This window comes from Lissotriton helveticus, chromosome 11 (assembly GCF_964261635.1).
Source record: "Lissotriton helveticus chromosome 11, aLisHel1.1, whole genome shotgun sequence".
NCBI classification, from domain to species: domain Eukaryota; kingdom Metazoa; phylum Chordata; class Amphibia; order Caudata; family Salamandridae; genus Lissotriton; species Lissotriton helveticus.
In genome coordinates, this window is record NC_136072.1 from 870518142 (window position 1) to 870535628 (window position 17487).

A 17487-nucleotide genomic window follows, 5' to 3' on the forward strand; every position below is an offset into this window, starting at 1 on the left:
TAGTACACCTGTACATTCCAAGTACACACATAGCACGTATGTGTGTTGCATTACATCTGCACCTGTGTGACACTGCACAACAAACATCCAAGTGACATTGCATACAGTCAGTTGCAAACACAGCATGCTACCCATCCAACTCTATAGTACATGTTTAACCAAAAAGCACGTATGACTCACCATTATGAAAAGAAGATGCGGATGAGGTGACTCCGGATATCATCTTCATCCTCCTCGTCACTGGCATCCTGGGCAAGCCCTTCATCCTCAACGGGCGGATGTTCCAGCTCATCAGGATCAAGGGAGAGTGGCACGGCCTTCTCCACTGACATGTTGTGTAGCATGCAGCACACAGTGAAGATGTCACACACCTTGCGTGGGGTGTATTGGAGGGCTCCACCTGTCTTGTCCAGGCACCTGAACCGGCTCTTCAGGAGTCCAAATGTTCGCTCGATCACCCGCTTGGTCTTCCCATGAGCATTGTTGTACCGCTGGTCTGCAGCTGTCCTGGGGTTGCGTAGCGGAGTCATTAGCCACTGCATGTTTGGATATCCTGCGTCTCCTGCAAATTGACATCATGGAAATGAGTGTGTAATATGATGCAGTCCATGAACTATTGACATACTGACATACATAGCTGACAGACTTTACCCACCAACAAGACAAGCCCGGTGGTTGTGCAGCTGCAGCATCATCTGTGGTACCCTGCTACGCCTCATGATGAAAGCATCGTGGCACGATCCTGGAAACCGTGCAGAAACATGTGAGATAATCATGTTGGCAAGACACACCACCAGGGCATTTATCGAGTGGTAGTGTTTCCTGTTGCGGTACGCTTGCTCCTGAGCCTGTGGTGGCACCAGAGTAACATGTGTACCATCAATTGCACCAATTACATGTGGCATGCGTCCCAGGGCATAGAATTCCCCCTTGACATGTGTCAACTGTTCTGGAGTAGGGAATGTAATGAATTCATCGATGTGCAGCAACATAGCTGCCAATACATCGGTCAATACACGGCTGAACATTGTCTGAGACATCCCTCCCACATCAGCTATGGTAAATTGGAACGTACCTGTGGCAAAGAAATGTAGGGCTGCCATCACCTTTACCTTGGGTGTCAGCGCAGTTGGATACCTATGTCGTGGTTGCAGGTGAACCTCCAGCCTGTCCGTCAGGTCCTTGATCAACTGTCTGCCGAAGCGGTAACGCCGTATGCAATTACATTCCCTCATGGCTTCCAAGTCTGGCAACGGCCTTTCCAGAGGGGGTGCCCTGCAAATCATATTTAGTAGAAATTGTGTACAACTGTCAGACGAAGACAATAACAATGTACATGGCAAAAGCAACACTGCTTCAACAAATCTAGACAATTTTGAGTGTGGCGTGGGATACACACTGAGGAAACATGTGCCAGCTGCCAGCCACTCCTCCGTGAAGAGTAAAAGATCTGTGGTCTGTGGAATGGATATAACATGCATACAAATGATCTGATAGGAAGGTCTGAGTGAGCATGACAATGTATCATATCAGTGACACACGTCACGTAACTTCCATTAGGAAGTTGTCTGCACATCCAGACAGTTGACAGCAATACACACACCCACATCACATGTGCCATCATTTGCACAGATCAGACCTATTCCTATTGCGGTGTGATATTTCCACAACTATTACATGGACATCATCAGACAGCATAAATGTGAGATTTGTGACAAATGGTCTGTGATGCCATCACACATATTAGCGGTTATTTTGCACAAGTGGCATGGTGTGCGTACATTAGAAACCCTGTCATCACGGCAAGGACCCAACATAGATGCTCCAACAGCAGATATACTGAACAGTGTGAACTAGTTACTTACCTTTTGTAATGAAATATCTGTAAGGAACAGTAGTTAGTACCATATTCCTAACTTTGAATACATACCAGGCTTTGCAACACATTGCCTCCGTGGATGCCATCGCTCTGCCCAGTGAGTCGGTGCTATCCAGCCCACACCGGATCGAATATCGTTTCGCAGATCGGCATTCTACAAGGGCTTGGCCAAGTATTGCCCGTACCTACAACCCGCACTCAGGCAGCAGTTCCACAACCGTGTCCCACAGAGAGTGTGTGTAGCTGAAAAAGAGGCATGTGATGTTGGAACACCTCAGTCCCAGACTCAGGGAGGATGATACCATCTTTCCGTACTGCTCATACCTCTTGGATACCCTGTCCAGCGGAGCAAACAGGTATGCGGTATGTGATTTGGAGGCCTGGATGCCCATGCTCTCTGGGATGGGGTGGGAAGACAGGAAACATGGGTCATCCGGGGAGGGGTGTGGGTGTCTGGCAACGTGCCTATCTACAGCCAAACCTGCAGCGGGCCTGGGCAAGGTGGCCAATATAGCATCAGTCAATTCCTCATGAAACAGCTGCAGAGGCTCTGCAGAGCTTGACTGCAGTTTAAGGGGCTCAGTGAGGAGGTTGCTCCTCACGGCCGCAACGGGGAGATGAAGTGGCAAGGCTTCGCCGCCCATGTAAACACAACACTGTACGTTGCCTGCTCATCCAAAGACACGTTTGGAGTAGAGACATTACCAGTGTCTGACGAGGTGTCTAGACCACTCACATCCCCCAGTCCACCTGTCCTGCCGTCTTGGGACTGACACTCAAGTGTCAGTGGGTCTTCTGAACCCTCCCAATACTCCTTATCACCCATTCCCTGATAATCAGAGTTGTCATTAGCTGTGCCCGGCTCGTTGAAGTTTACCTCCCCATGCAGCATTAAAAGCGGTGTTCTGCCGCACAGTTCCCACGCCAGAGCCGTATAGTGTGAGGTATCAGGGACAGCACCACCCGAGGACGGTGCCAAGGGTGACACCTGGGGGGACTGTTGCCGGTGAGGTTGTGAGGTGAACCAGCGAGGACCAGGATCACCAATCGGATCCTGTCTGTCCCAGCCGGGACGAAGGCGCCACCAGCATCGGAGCCAAAGCAAGTGACGGCGGCGGGGGCAAAGCACCAGACCCGCTAGTGCCCCCAGATGGGTCCGCTGGGCCCTAAGCTGCTTGTTATACAAAAACAATGGTCTCGGACTATTTCTTTTTATAAAACCGATTCAATAGGTAAACAATTCAAAGTTCATCTGTTTTAGTGGGCACATATACTTAATTTCCCACAATTCAATTAATGTCCATGTTGCGGCATAGGCCGTCGGTGGAGTGAGGGACATCATGGCCATGAGGAAGTGCACTTAGTCCTCCTGCGTCGCATGCTGGCCAGGGACAGGAGGTCGTGGTGCAGGCTACAACGGCAGAAAATCTGACGGAGCCGCGTGGGCGGTGTCACCCAAATCCCATGCAGCATTGCACGTGCATTGTGGTGAGTTTGAATTGCGATGACGTCTCTTTGACTTCTTGTGGTTACCTGACGACTTTGCCCTGGAGGACTGATGTCAAATCCTGGGGCTCTGATGTCTCAACACCCATGCCCAGGCACTTGACCTCCGTCCAGACCATGAGCTATTGCGGTGCAGGGCCAACTGCTGGAGTCCGAGCGGCTTGTGGGACCACTCACACCTAGCTTCATATGTCTAGTCCCGGCAGTCGGAGCAGCTCTTGTTGTCGTGCTTGACGTCAAAACAGTGGGGACATCGATGGTGAGGGTCAGTCACCGACATGAGTCGGTGGCAATCCTCACAGGCTTGGAAATGGCCATCCCTATTGGCACCGTCCTGAGTCGGACAATCCAAGTTAAATGGTCAGAAGTGATCGTACTATGATTTCAAAAAGAAAAATTAGTATGGTTACACTTATACGGGAACAACAAAGAGGATCTGACGTGAGCACGCAGAGGCGACGTATGAGTACTCAGACAACGTCATCACGGCGCACACAACGCCAACGACACACGCGGAGCCGCAGGAGATGCCTACTGACACACAAGTGTACTGCTAAGCGGAAATTGCCATATCCAGGATGACACTTGGGGATATTCTAAGGTGAGGAATATAATACTGACCTGTTTATTTCATATGAAAACAACATGCACAATGTCGCACAGGGCACACACATGACGTGGTCACACAGGGTCATACTGTGCGTCAATTTGACCTCTGTGACAGTGGGCATGTTGCTGTCATCATGTGACAGTTCCCTGTACTGAATGGTGTGCCATTCCAGTGTTGATGTGCATCACGATATGTTGCAGACGTTACTCAGGTGCAAAGTGTTGAATGTATGTGATACACATGTGCAAAATGATTACTGACATGTCTCAACAGCTCTTCACACATCAACTGAGCCACAAGGTCACAGTCCCTGTGCTTCTTCAATGTCTGCCACACCTGGGGCATGCTGATGTAAGGATGTCATGCTGATGTATGCATCCACATCGTCAACATGAGTGTAGACTACATCCCTGCAATGTGATTTACTGGAGTCACTCTCCCAATGGTGACATGAAGGAGGTCAGGAACACAGCCTACACAAGCGTTCACTTGAGCATGTCTGACGCACTGTACCCCAATGGTAGGTGCGTGTATATGCCTCGTTTCCTATTGAATTTTAGCCATACGCGAGCATAGCGTACCCCACTGGTACGTGCGTGTGTATGCCTCGTTTCGCTATTGAATTTTAGCCATACGCGAGCACAGCGTACCCCAATGGTACGTGCGTGTGTAGGCCTCGTTTCGCTACTGAATTTTAGCCATACGCGAGCACACGAACCCCAATGGTATGTGTGTGTGTACGCTCGTTTCGCTATTGAATTTTAGCCATACGCGAGCACAGCGTACCCCAATGGTACGTGCGTGTGTACGCCTCGTTTCCAGATTGCATTTTAGCCATACGCGAGCACAGCGTACCCCAATGGTACGTGCGTGTGTACGCCTCGTTTCGCTATTGAATTTTAGCCATACGCGAGCACAGCGTACCTGTTGGACTTTGGCCCTTAGGGCATGTTCACCCCTAGACTTTTTGCTTTAAATGGTGACCTGGCAATGGTGGTTTTTGGGGTTCTGCGCACTTTCACTGTGTCCCAGTGGAAAGTGCGGGCGCACTTTGAGTGCATGTGCTGAGCTAGGCCTGCCCGCCCATAGGAATGCATGGGGAATGTATGTGTCCCTGGTAGTTCCTGATGCGTGGGGTGTACAGGCTCGAGTCTGGTATGTGTGAACTCGTGAGAGTGAATGCTGCAAGATGGTGTATGCGGCATGTATGTGTCTAGTGGGGAAGTGTCATTCCTAGACATGGCTGTACGTGTGCAGTGAGGGTGCTGGAGCGTGATTGGCTGGAGCTGGCTGGCATGCCAGGCTCCAGGAAGTCTGGATGGGTCTGCCCGGTGGTGAGTGGGAGATTAGCATGAGTGATGTGTGGGAGGAGTGTACCTGTGTCCTGGATGGGCTGGGTTTTCCCCACACAATGCTGGCTCCGCCCCCCTGTGGTGCGTCTAATGACCCAAGCCCTGCCAGTGAATAGAGAGGGTGGTTGAGGTAAACGGAGTACTCAAGACCCAGCTGCGACTGGTTCTGCCCCCACCCTGCACCTTCAGACAAAGGAATGTACTGTATAAAAATGGGGCTGTGTCCCCACAGAGGTTGTTCTCTTCCAGGATCCTGAGGGGGCTGCTGTTGCTGTCGATGGGCCAGAGGACCGCCACTTGGACTGTCTCCCTGCCTGGAGACCCAGTGAGCTGGCTCTGGGCCCAGCCTTGCCCCCCTGCCTTGCTGAAGGACTTTTGCTGGACTTTGTTGTCCTATAGCGCCTGGGGACGCTGCATTTGATTGATAGCGCTGGGAGCGCTTTTCTTTCCCCTTCTAGCGCTTAAGAGCGCTTTATTTTGCATTTAGCGCAGGGAGCGCTTTAAATGGCCTTTTTGCGCTGAGGAGCGCTTTACTTCTGGCTCAGCCGGAGCCCACCCGGCAATTGCCCCGCGTTCCCAATTCTGAAGTCCCCTGGCAGGTGCCCACCCTGCCAGGGACATTGCCGCCCGAAGATCGAGTGCCCACCTCGATTTATTGTCCTTCTTAAAGAGCCGGTGCCCACCCGGCATTTGCTGCTTATCGCCCGGGCCGCCGCGCTGCACGCGACGACCCGGAAGTGGTTGGCCGGCTGGCCAATCTGAGCGCGGCCGACCGGAAGTCCCGCCCACCGCAGCCGAGAGACGAAGGAAGGAAGCTGCCTTCCGGTTCCCCCGGGGCTCCCGAGTGTAGGGAGAGCCCCGGAAGTTCTGCTGCTCTCAAGGGAGGCCGGGAGCCCACCCCGCCTCCCAGGACACCCCCGTCGCGGAGGAGAAGACTGAAGTGAGGCACCGCAGCCCCGAGGAGCAGGAGCTCTCCCCCGCAGACAGCCGGTGAGTGAAGCTGACCGGGAGGAGGGGGTGTGAGGCCGAAGCCCCGTGGTAGTATGCTGCAAGAGAGGGAGGTCGTCGGGGCACATTGTCGGTGCCCACGCCCCCCCCTCTGGTGTGTAGAGCCTGTTGAGGCTCAGGGGGCATATCTCTGTGTCCGAGCCCCCGAGCGGGGTTCCTACGTTGCCGGCATTCCCTGGGGGCATTTGCAAAGTTGAGTCCCCCGTGAGGGACTCCACCAAGGCGGCATTTCGTGGTGCAAGCCCAGGGAGGCTCTGGGGCATTTTTGATATCGAGCCCCGAGAGGCTCGAGGCCCCCCCAGTGTTCCCGTATCCCCCGTGAGGGACCCCAACAGCCCAGTGGGGCTGCATCTTTGTGGTTTAAGAGCCCAGAGAGGCTCCACAGCGCCACATTTGTGTTAAGAGCCCAGAGAGGCTCTAGGGGGCACATCTTTGTTCTGGGGCACAGAGCCTAGCTAGGCTCCCACGTTGGCCCCAGTATTGTCTGCACAGCTGCCCAGCACTTCGTGGGCAGCTGCCACGTTTAGGCCCCCTGACATTTGGGACACAGGGCGTCCTAGCCCTAGAGAGGCCAGTTGGCCTAGGGACAGTCACAGGTGGTGACTTTTGTGAGTTTGGCGCAATTGTACTTTTCCTGCACCTCTGAATGTGTTTTTATGCGTCATGTGCCTTGTTCTACACCTCTGAATGTATTGTGATGCATCATGTGTTTTCCCTTGTTTCTACACCTCTGAATGAATGTTATGCATTGCATCATGTGTTATGTTCTTACACCCCTACAGGTATTGTAATACTTAGGTGGTTGTTTTCTCCCTAGTACAGGTGGTGCTAGTGAGGTCCTGGTTACCAGTGATTACTGGTTGTGTGCTCTATTTTTTGCTACAGTGATTTACATTCTAAGTGCTATTTCTGAAAGTGTTACTTCTGATTCCTGACAGTGGTCCAGGTGGCCCTGTCTTGTACATATCCCCTGTAAATTCTGCCCGTGCCTCTGGCACATTGTAAAGTGTGTGTTTTATCTAATGTGTTTTGGTGTAATACAAAGGCTATTTTTATATAACCTTGTGTGGAGTTTCCTTTGTGGTGGGTCCTGGGAGTTGTTGCTGGGGTGCGTGCGCAAATACTTAACTTACATCGCCTCCGAGTTTAGCCTTGCTGCTCACGCCACGTTACCTAGAGGGTGAGCAGGGGTTATCTTGGCGTGTAACTCCCTTGCCCTGACTTGGGAGTGGTGGTCTCTGACTGACTTTGGCGAGAGCCCTGGCAAGCCAGGGATCCCATTTCCAACATTGGCGGCAAGCGGTGAGGATAGGGATTTGTGTTTGCGTTGTACCTCAGTAGCAGCTGGCTGCACCACAAAACTCTGCATTTTAGATAACCACATTTAGGGAATTGTTTTTTTTTTGAAGTTTCATATTTTCTTCTCCTGAAGGTATCATTGTGCAATTGTGTCAGTACATTTGTCCCCCAACCCGCGCCCAGAGTCTGGTACCTGTGTCACATGTGGTCAGGTTGAGAAGTCAGGGGTGGTAGAAACTGCCTTACGAGTCCGAGGGGGGGGTTGTGTGTGGATGAATGGTGTGTGGCACTAGGCAAATGAGTGCGAGTTCTCTGGGGTAGAGAGCTTGCTGAATACCTTGGGAATTGTGTACTCCTGTGTTCGCTCAGACCCCTAGGTTCCCTGTGTGATCTTGTCTCTAGAACGTCCTGCCAAGATGGAGCTTGTCTTTGATCTCAGTGATCTAGTTTGGTACAATACGCAGGAGTTGGAAGGGTTCTGTAGAGAGAGAGACATAGGGGTGGATGGGTCAGATACTAAGTACGAACTTAGGAACTACCTGGTCCAATGGTGTAAGGTACAAAGGGATCTTGAGCGCAGTGAGGAAAGGGCCCGGGCCTCACACCAGGAGGGTGGTGGGTCTGTGGGGAGCCCTGAAGATTCAGAAGAGGAAGAAGAAGATGACAGCACCTGGACGCCAGTAGAGAGTAGAGACCCCATAGATAGGGAGTCCCTTGCTGGGTCCAGCGGAGGAGGCAGCGCCTCATCCCTTTCCCTGTCCCCAGAGGAGCTGGAAGATAGGAGGAGAGAAAGGGAGCACCAGCTGGCTTTAGAAAAGCTCAGACTAGAGCATGCCCAGGCTATGGCACAGCTGGGCGTTAGAAAGCAACAGCTAGAGACCGAGAGGGTCTTAGCGCAGGAAAGGATAGAGGAGGCTGAGAGGGCAGCCACCAGAGGCAAAGTAGCTCTGGAGGGTAGACTATCCCCTGCGCGCAGTGTTGAGTATCTGGGCTCCCCAGGGAGGGTTGAGTCCAGTGGTGGCAGCTATATAGAGCCCAGTGCGAGCAGTCCCAGTCTCAGTTCCCCCAGTCTGGTACCTGTTTCCCCAGAGGAGGAGTTAAGGTTGAAGTTCAGGGACAGTAAGAAACTGTCTCACCAGTCTTGGGAAGATTTTGAGGACGAATGTTGTGGGACACTGTTTGATTGGGTAAAGGTTCACACGGAAGATGATTTTGACATCTTTTTTTATATGATTCTCAAAGAGCAGGTGCTCAGTTGTTGTTCACCAGGGTTGCGCCAACACCTGTTGGGGTGTGGATTGTCTGAAGCCTGTGAGCTTGCAGAGGAAGCAGACCGCTGGGAAAGGACTAGAGATTCTCTAGAGTCATTGGTGAGTGACTCCAAAAGTAGTGGTTCAGGGATCTTCCAGCCCAGCGTGGTGGAAGAGGCTCAGTGTAGCCCAGCTAGGTCCCAGGATAGCGAGGAGGGTGTAGGGGCTCACTGCCTGGCTCAGTGGAGCAGGAGTGAGGGGGAGACCGAGGTTCCCCAGACGCCCGAAGCCCTGCCTCAGGACTTGGATGGTTTCTTGAGGGAACACCAAGTTGGGGACCTAGGCTGTCCTGTTAGTCCATTTGAGGAGGATCTCCTAGTGAGTAGAGGACCTGGAGTGTCTGTAACCAGAGCTCCGGTGGTTCTAGAGGCTGGCAGTACCGCTCCGGTAGGGAGGGTACAGGAGTCCAGCGTGAGGAGTGATTGGGGGATGAGTTCCCCAGTGGATGCACCAGTGGACCAGGGACTAGCCAGTTGGGCTAGATCTTCTTGGGGGGACCCGGGTGGCGCCACTTCTGGTCTGGGGGATCGTCACGCACTGTCAGGTGGACAGGGGATGGGAGATCTGCGCCAGACAGACAGTCACACAACATATGTCTCATTTGTTAGCCTCAGGGGGATGGAGTGTAAGTCCCCAGAAGTCCTGGAGTGCCAGGCAATTGTTCCACCGAAGGTTTTAGATCAGAGGTTGGAAGGCCAGGTTCAGGATCAGCCTGACCTGAAAGGTAGGATGACTGTAACCAGTGTCCTGACCGGTTCTTCTTCCAGAGGAACTTCTCCAGGTGGGAGAGGGCAGACCTCTGGAAGGGGGTGCAGAGGGTGGGAGAGCCCACCTCTGACCCCGGTGCAACCCGAGGGGTTAAACCCTGGGTTGGAATGGCGTTCTAGGTGTACCCCTCGCAGAAGGAGGAGGAACCCTAGAAGAAGAGGTAGGGGGAGGAGAGCCTTCCCTGAGACTCCTGGTCCGCCTGAGGTTGTAGACCCTAGGCTGGAGAACCAGTGGCAGTCTAGTCCTGTCTTGCAGACAGGGAGAGTGGAGAATGGCTACTATGTGCCAGGGGTTACTACCCCCCGCTCTGCGAATTGGCAAGGACCAGTGGCACCTGGGTGGCCCAGGGCCTGGTCCTGGCCGCGGACAGCTCTGGAGAACCAGTGGGGTAGCCCAGTTGGTCCGGATAGTGGTTCTAGAAGGAATCCCATGGGTTCACCTTGGCGTAGAACAGGAGGGTGTCCCTGCAGTTGCGGGCCCGCGTCCGTGTTCTATCGCCCCAAGCAGGGAAGTCCATCACGGTGGTGATTGGTCTCCCCTGCGTTTTGGCTGGAAGGGGGTTGTGTTGGACTTTGGCCATTAGGGCATGTTCACCCCTAGACTTTTTGCTTTAAATGGTGACCTGGCAATGGTGGTTTTTGGGGTTCTGCGCACTTTCACTGTGTCCCAGTGGAAAGTGCGGGCGCACTTTGAGTGCATGTGCTGAGCTAGGCCTGCCCGCCCATAGGAATGCATGGGGAATGTATGTGTCCCTGGTAGTTCCTGATGCGTGGGGTGTACAGGCTCGAGTCTGGTATGTGTGAACTCGTGAGAGTGAATGCTGCAAGATGGTGTATGCGGCATGTATGTGTCTAGTGGGGAAGTGTCATTCCTAGACATGGCTGTACGTGTGCAGTGAGGGTGCTGGAGCGTGATTGGCTGGAGCTGGCTGGCATGCCAGGCTCCAGGAAGTCTGGATGGGTCTGCCCGGTGGTGAGTGGGAGATTAGCATGAGTGATGTGTGGGAGGAGTGTACCTGTGTCCTGGATGGGCTGGGTTTTCCCCACACAATGCTGGCTCCGCCCCCCTGTGGTGCGTCTAATGACCCAAGCCCTGCCAGTGAATAGAGAGGGTGGTTGAGGTAAACAGAGTACTCAAGAACCAGCTGCGACTGGTTCTGCCCCCACCCTGCACCTTCAGACAAAGGAATGTACTGTATAAAAATGGGGCTGTGTCCCCACAGAGGTTGTTCTCTTCCAGGATCCTGAGGGGGCTGCTGTTGCTGTCGCTGGGCCAGAGGACCGCCACTTGGACTGTCTCCCTGCCTGGAGACCCAGTGAGCTGGCTCTGGGCCCAGCCTTGCCCCCCTGCCTTGCTGAAGGACTTTTGCTGGACTTTGTTGTCCTATAGCGCCTGGGGGCGCTGCATTTGATTGATAGCGCTGGGAGCGCTTTTCTTTCCCCTTCTAGCGCTTAAGAGCGCTTTATTTTGCATTTAGCGCAGGGAGCGCTTTAAATGGCCTTTTTGCACTGAGGAGCGCTTTACTTCTGGCTCAGCCGGAGCCCACCCGGCGATTGCCCCGCGTTGCCGATTCTGAAGTACCCTGGCAGGTGCCCACCCTGCCAGGGACATTGCCGCCCGAAGATCGAGTGCCCACCTCGATTTATTGTCCTTCTTAAAGAGCCGGTGCCCACCCGGCATTTGCTGCTTATCGCCCGGGCCGCCGCGCTGCCCGTGACGACCCGGAAGTGGTTGGCCGGCCGGCCAATCTGAGCGCGGCCGACCGGAAGTCCCCCCCACCGCAGCCGAGAGACGAAGGAAGGAAGCTGCCTTCCGGTTCCCCTGGGGCTCCCGAGTGTAGGGAGAGCCCCGGAAGTTCTGCTGCTCTCAAGGGAGGCCGGGAGCCCACCCCGCCTCCCAGGACACCCCCGCCACGGAGGAGAAGACTGAAGTGAGGCACCGCAGCCCCGAGGAGCAGGAGCTCTCCCCCGCAGACAGCCGGTGAGTAAAGCTGACCGGGAGGAGGGGGTGTGAGGCCGAAACCCCGTGGTAGTGTGCTGCAAGAGAGGGAGGCCGTCGGGGCACATTGTCGATGCCCACGCCCCCCCTCTGGTGTGTAGAGCCTGTTGAGGCTCAGGGGGCATATCTCTGTGTCCGAGCCCCCGAGCGGGGCTCCTACGTTGCTGGCATTCCCTGGGGGCATTTGCAAAGTTGAGTCCCCCGTGAGGGACTCCACCAAGGCGGCATTTCGTGGTGCGAGCCCAGGGAGGCTCTGGGGCATTTTTGATATCGAGCCCCGAGAGGCTCGAGGCCCCCCCAGTGTTCCCGGGTCCCCCGTGAGGGACCCCAACAGCCCAGTGGGGCTGCATCTTTGTGGTTTAAGAGCCCAGAGAGGCTCCACAGCGCCACATTTGTGTTAAGAGCCCAGAGAGGCTCTAGGGGGCACATCTTTGTTCTGGGGCACAGAGCCTAGCTAGGCTCCCACGTTGGCCCCAGTATTGTCTGCACAGCTGCCCAGCACTTCGTGGGCAGCTGCCACGTTTAGGCCCCCTGACATTTGGGACACAGGGCGTCCTAGCCCTAGAGAGGCCAGTTGGCCTAGGGACAGTCACAGGTGGTGACTTCTGTGAGTTTGGCGCAATTGTACTTTTCCTGCACCTCTGAATGTGTTTTTATGCGTCATGTGCCTTGTTCTACACCTCTGAATGTATTGTGATGCATCATGTGTTTTCCATTGTTTCTACACCTCTGAATGAATGCTATGCATTGCATCATGTGTTATGTTCTTACACCCCTACAGGTATTGTAATACTTAGGTGGTTGTTTTCTCCCTAGTACAGGTGGTGCTAGTGAGGTCCTGGTTACCAGTGATTACTGGTTGTGTGCTCTATTTTTATATTTTGTGCTACAGTGATTTACATTCTAAGTGCTATTTCTGAAAGTGTTACTTCTGATTCCTGACAGTGGTCCAGGTGGCCCTGTCTTGTACATATCCCCTGTAAATTCTGCCCGTGCCTCTGGCACATTGTAAAGTGTGTGTTTTATCTAATGTGTTTTGGTGTAATACAAAGGCTATTTTTATATAACCTTGTGTGGAGTTTCCTTTGTGGTGGGTCCTGGGAGTTGTTGCTGGGGTGCGTGCGCAAATACTTAACTTACATCGCCTCCGAGTTTAGCCTTGCTGCTCGCGCCACGTTACCTAGAGGGTGAGCAGGGGTTCAAAGTCAAAGTCAAAAAGCTTTATTTCGATAAAATGTCATTATCATAAAAGCAGTTTAAAAGTAATAATAAAATTAATGATACATGTCCAGTTGATAACAAGAAGTACAGCATTTACTAGAATAAAATTGTTTAAGAAAAAATTAAACAGAGTATTTAAGCTTTCTGGCTCGAATAGCCCAAGCCCAAAATAGAAATTTTGCTAGGGCACAAGCATAGGGTACATAACTATCCGAAACAAGTATCCTGGTTGCCTCAGCATGGCTCCTAGTTCCAAGTTGCCGACACAAGTTCTTCAGCCACACCCTTCTTGGATTGGCATATTCCTTGCAGACAAATAAAAAATGAGCTAATGTCTCTGGGTGGGCTGAACATGATGGACACAGGTCAGTTTTGTCTGTACAGGATTTCCATGTTTTGGTAAAAGTGTTCAATGGAAAAGTACCCGTTCTGAATTTAAAATACAAAGACCGGGCAAAAGGTTTCCCGATTGTGTCTAGATAGGGTTCTCGCCTGGGACAGTCTTTAAACATCAAAAAATCCTCTGTGAGTCTGCCAATGGATGGACTAGAATGCCTTTGGGAGCAAGCCCAATCCCGAAAGAGGTTTTTAAGAACTTGTTTTGGAGGAGAGGTTCTGCTGGACCAAGAGTCTGATAGGCCCAAATTTGACAATAGATTTTTCATATCAGTTAACCATTTGACTCTGGCCCAGTGTGGTGACTCCATTATTTCTTCCAAACTTCTCGCGTAGGCACTAAGTTCCTCTACCCGCCAAATGCGGGCCCATAATAGGAGAGGGCGAAATTTCGCAATTTCGCCGATCTGGGTACAGCCGAGGTCCATAAATAAGGGCAAAAGGGGGGTACTTTGAGGGAGGGACATTATTTGCCTACAGAATTTATTCTCAGATTTTTGCAGTGCTTGAGAAGATGCGAAGCCCCAAAGTTCAGCTCCATAAAGCGCAGAGCTGACACCTTTGGCGGCATAGATCTCTAGGACTGTTCCTATTGGTTTGAACGAACTGGAACGTTGCTCCCTTAATAGGGCACCTGTGATCCTTTTATGATTCAGCAGCATCTTATCTAGATGGGGAGTCCAATCCATTTTGTCAGAAATGCGTATCCCTAAATAATCAAATTCTTTCACCCTTTCCAGGGATTCGGTGTTTAAAGTAGGGGGGCGCACTTTCTGTTTAGGGGGATTAAGGACGAGGTATTTTGTTTTATTGGTGTTTATGACCAAGCCTCGGTCGGTACAAAAGGATTGGAAGTTATCCAAGAGTTTCTGTAGTCCCATAGGGGTTTTGGAGATTAGGAGCGTGTCGTCCGCGAAGAGGAGGGTCGGTATATGTACCCCCCCCAGGGATGGTTCGTCAGATGGAGATTTAAGTAAGTGCTCCACCACCCCATTAATGTACAGGGAGAAAAGGGTGGGAGCCAGAACACATCCCTGGCGGACCCCTCTCTCGACCGGAATACAGCCTGTTTTCTCCCCTCCGGAACCCCACCTGATTTGGGCAAAGCTGTCTTGATGGAGCCTAACTAATAGGGACAATAAGTACTGTGGGAGCCCCATGTTGGCCAGAACCCTCCATAGCGAGTCCCTGGGGACGAGGTCAAAGGCAGTCTTTAAATCGATGAATGCGAGATAAAGACTGCCCTTGCCTATCACTACCACCTTCCAGTGGATCATCATAAGCCTAAAGGCCTGCTCTATCGTTCCAGTGCCTACTCTAAAGCCGGCCTGAAAATCGGTAAGTATTTTGTTTTCATCCACCCAGTTGAGTATCCTGAGTAGAATGACTTTACCGACAACTTTTTGGCTTACATCCAGTAAGCTAATCGGCCTATAATTGGACGGATCATCCCTAGGGCCTTTCTTGTGGATGGGAACCACCTCTGCCCCCTTCCAAGAGACAGGAATGGGGGCACCCCTACAGATGGCAAGGAGGAGGGAGTGGATTAATTTACCCCAATTAGCACCATCAGCTTTTAGCAGATCCCCAGGGATGCCATCTGGTCCTGCAGCTTTTTGTGGAATGATGGAGTTAATAGCATACTCTACTTCCTTCAGTGTAAAATCGGGATCGCCAGGGAAAAGGGAGTAGTCAACATGAGGAGAGGAATGGACAGACCCTCTTCCATTCATATCGTCATGGCAGGAATACAGTTTGGAAAAATGAACCTCCCATACCTGACCCGGAATATTGCAGGTTACGAGGTCAATATCCGGTCTGTTTCGCGCCCTTATGGTGTCCCAGAAGGATTTAGAGTCTTTTTTCGTGCTGGCTTCCTTAAGGGTTAGCCAATAGTTATCCTCCCACTCCCTTTTTGCTACCAGTAAAGCCTTTTTATGGTCTCTTCTGGCAATTTGGATTAGAGGGAGAGACTTCCCTTTAACTGCCTCTATTAGGCGTGATTTGGCCTTCCTGCAATTTGCCGAATACCAATCATGTGTGCCTTTTGGTTTAGGTTTCTGTTTCCCTACTGGCAATTGTACCCAAAAGAGGTCCCCAATAGTTTTTATAGCAGCTTCAAAAACAGCGGTGACCTTGTCTGCTGCTATGGTCAGATTAATAGAGCCAATTTCAGCTTGCATGCCCTTAACCACTTCGTCTATTGTGGATAGTTTGTCGGTATTGCACATAAACTTACTCCACTTTAGACGCCTGCCACAAGTAGCGACAGTAATCCCCTGTGGGCGGCCAAGAGAGACTGGCAGTGCTTCAATGTTCCAAGGATTTTTTAAGGATAAGGAGAGTGGGTTATGGTCGCTCTCTACGGTATTGGTAATAACCATATCGTTAACATAACTCCAGAGGGCCCTATCCAGCAGGATATAGTCAATCCGAGTGCATTGGCCAACCCTGTTGAATGTGGGCGCACCCTGGAGATCAGATCGAGTGCGACCATTAGCAGCTCTTAATCCAAACTCCAAAGTAAATGCATTGAGATGGATTGCACTGCGAGTCCAGCGCTTAATGGGTGGGATAGAGAGAATAGGGATACCCCATCTGCTGTCCTCTTCTCCTAAATCTGGAATTCCTTCTAAGGGGAGTGGTTCATATGTACAATTAAAATCCCCTGCTATTAGGATATGTCCACAACCACTCATTGTTATCTTGGCGTGTAACTCCCTTGCCCTGACTTGGGAGTGGTGGTCTCTGACTGACTTTGGCGAGAGCCCTGGCCAGCCAGGGATCCCATTTCCAACAGTACCCCAATGGTACGTGCGTGTGTAAGCCTCGTTTCGCTATTGAATTTTAGCCATACGCGAGCACAGCGTACCCCAATGGTACATGCGTGTGTACGCCTCGTTTCCCTATTGAATTTTGGCCATACGCGAGCACAGCGTACCCCAATGGTACGTGAGTGTGTACGCCTTGTTTCCTGATTGCATTTTAGCCTTACGCGAGCGCAGAGCGTACCCCAATGGTACGTGCGTGTGTACGCCTCGTGTCGCTATTGCATTTTAGCCATACGCGAGCACAGCGTACCCCAATGATACGTGCGTGTGTACGCCTCGTTTCCCTATTGAATTTTAGCCATACGTGAGCACAGCGTACCCCAATGGTACGTGCGTGTGTACGCCTCGTTTCGCTATTGCATTGTAACCATACGCGAGCACAGCGTACCCCAATGGTACGTGCGTGTGTACGCTTTGTTACATCATTGAATGGGTTGCATTTGCAATGGCAATGGCACAGTACTTGTGTGGGTATTCAAATAAATACAGAGAGAACATCTAGGGGAACAGTGGAATGATCAGAATGTAACCAGGTTGTCATGGATACAGAGAGTTTTGAGCCTCCTACAGGTGTCCTAGAAAATTCAATTGGGCAAAAGTATACAATGTTGCAAAAGTTGTTGTTCATCTCTGGCTCAGTTTTCAAACCATGCATATGTGTGTCATGGCCTTATGTGTGATGTGACTGGATGAAACATAGGATGCAGACTATGGTGGCCTATCACACACTACTCCTTGGACTCACAGACCCTCTGCGGCACAAATATAAGGCAGCATGTGGCTGTGGGAGGGCACTTGCCTGCACAACATTGTAGTGGTAACCACAGCTGCTGTCTCTGTATCCTCTGGACCCTGATTAGCTGAGCATGGAGAGGGCACCTGCATTCACTGATGGTGAGTACAAGGCCCTGCTGGATGCCCTCCTGCCAAACTACAGCAAGCTGTATGGGAGACCAGAGGATCAGGTGAGTGATGTGTGCAATACCTTGGAGTGTGCACATGTTGTGTGTGTGACATTATAGCCAATGTGTATGTATAGTGGATAGATGCTCTGTTGTTGGGAGTGAGTGCCAGGGTGTACAGTGTTGTTTCAAGAGAGTTCTTTGTTGTAGTGGAGTGTGTGACAGCATGTCACGTGCTGCAGTGCACCCAGATGTAGCATATATTGCTCAGGGAGTGCCATGCTCAAAGAGTGGTTTGCCCCCCACATGTCATCTGTAGCCTTTAAATGGCATGTAATGCAGTTGTGTTTGCTCACAGGCCACATACTCCTGGACAATGATGCAAATGTGTGGACCTTCCGATGCCC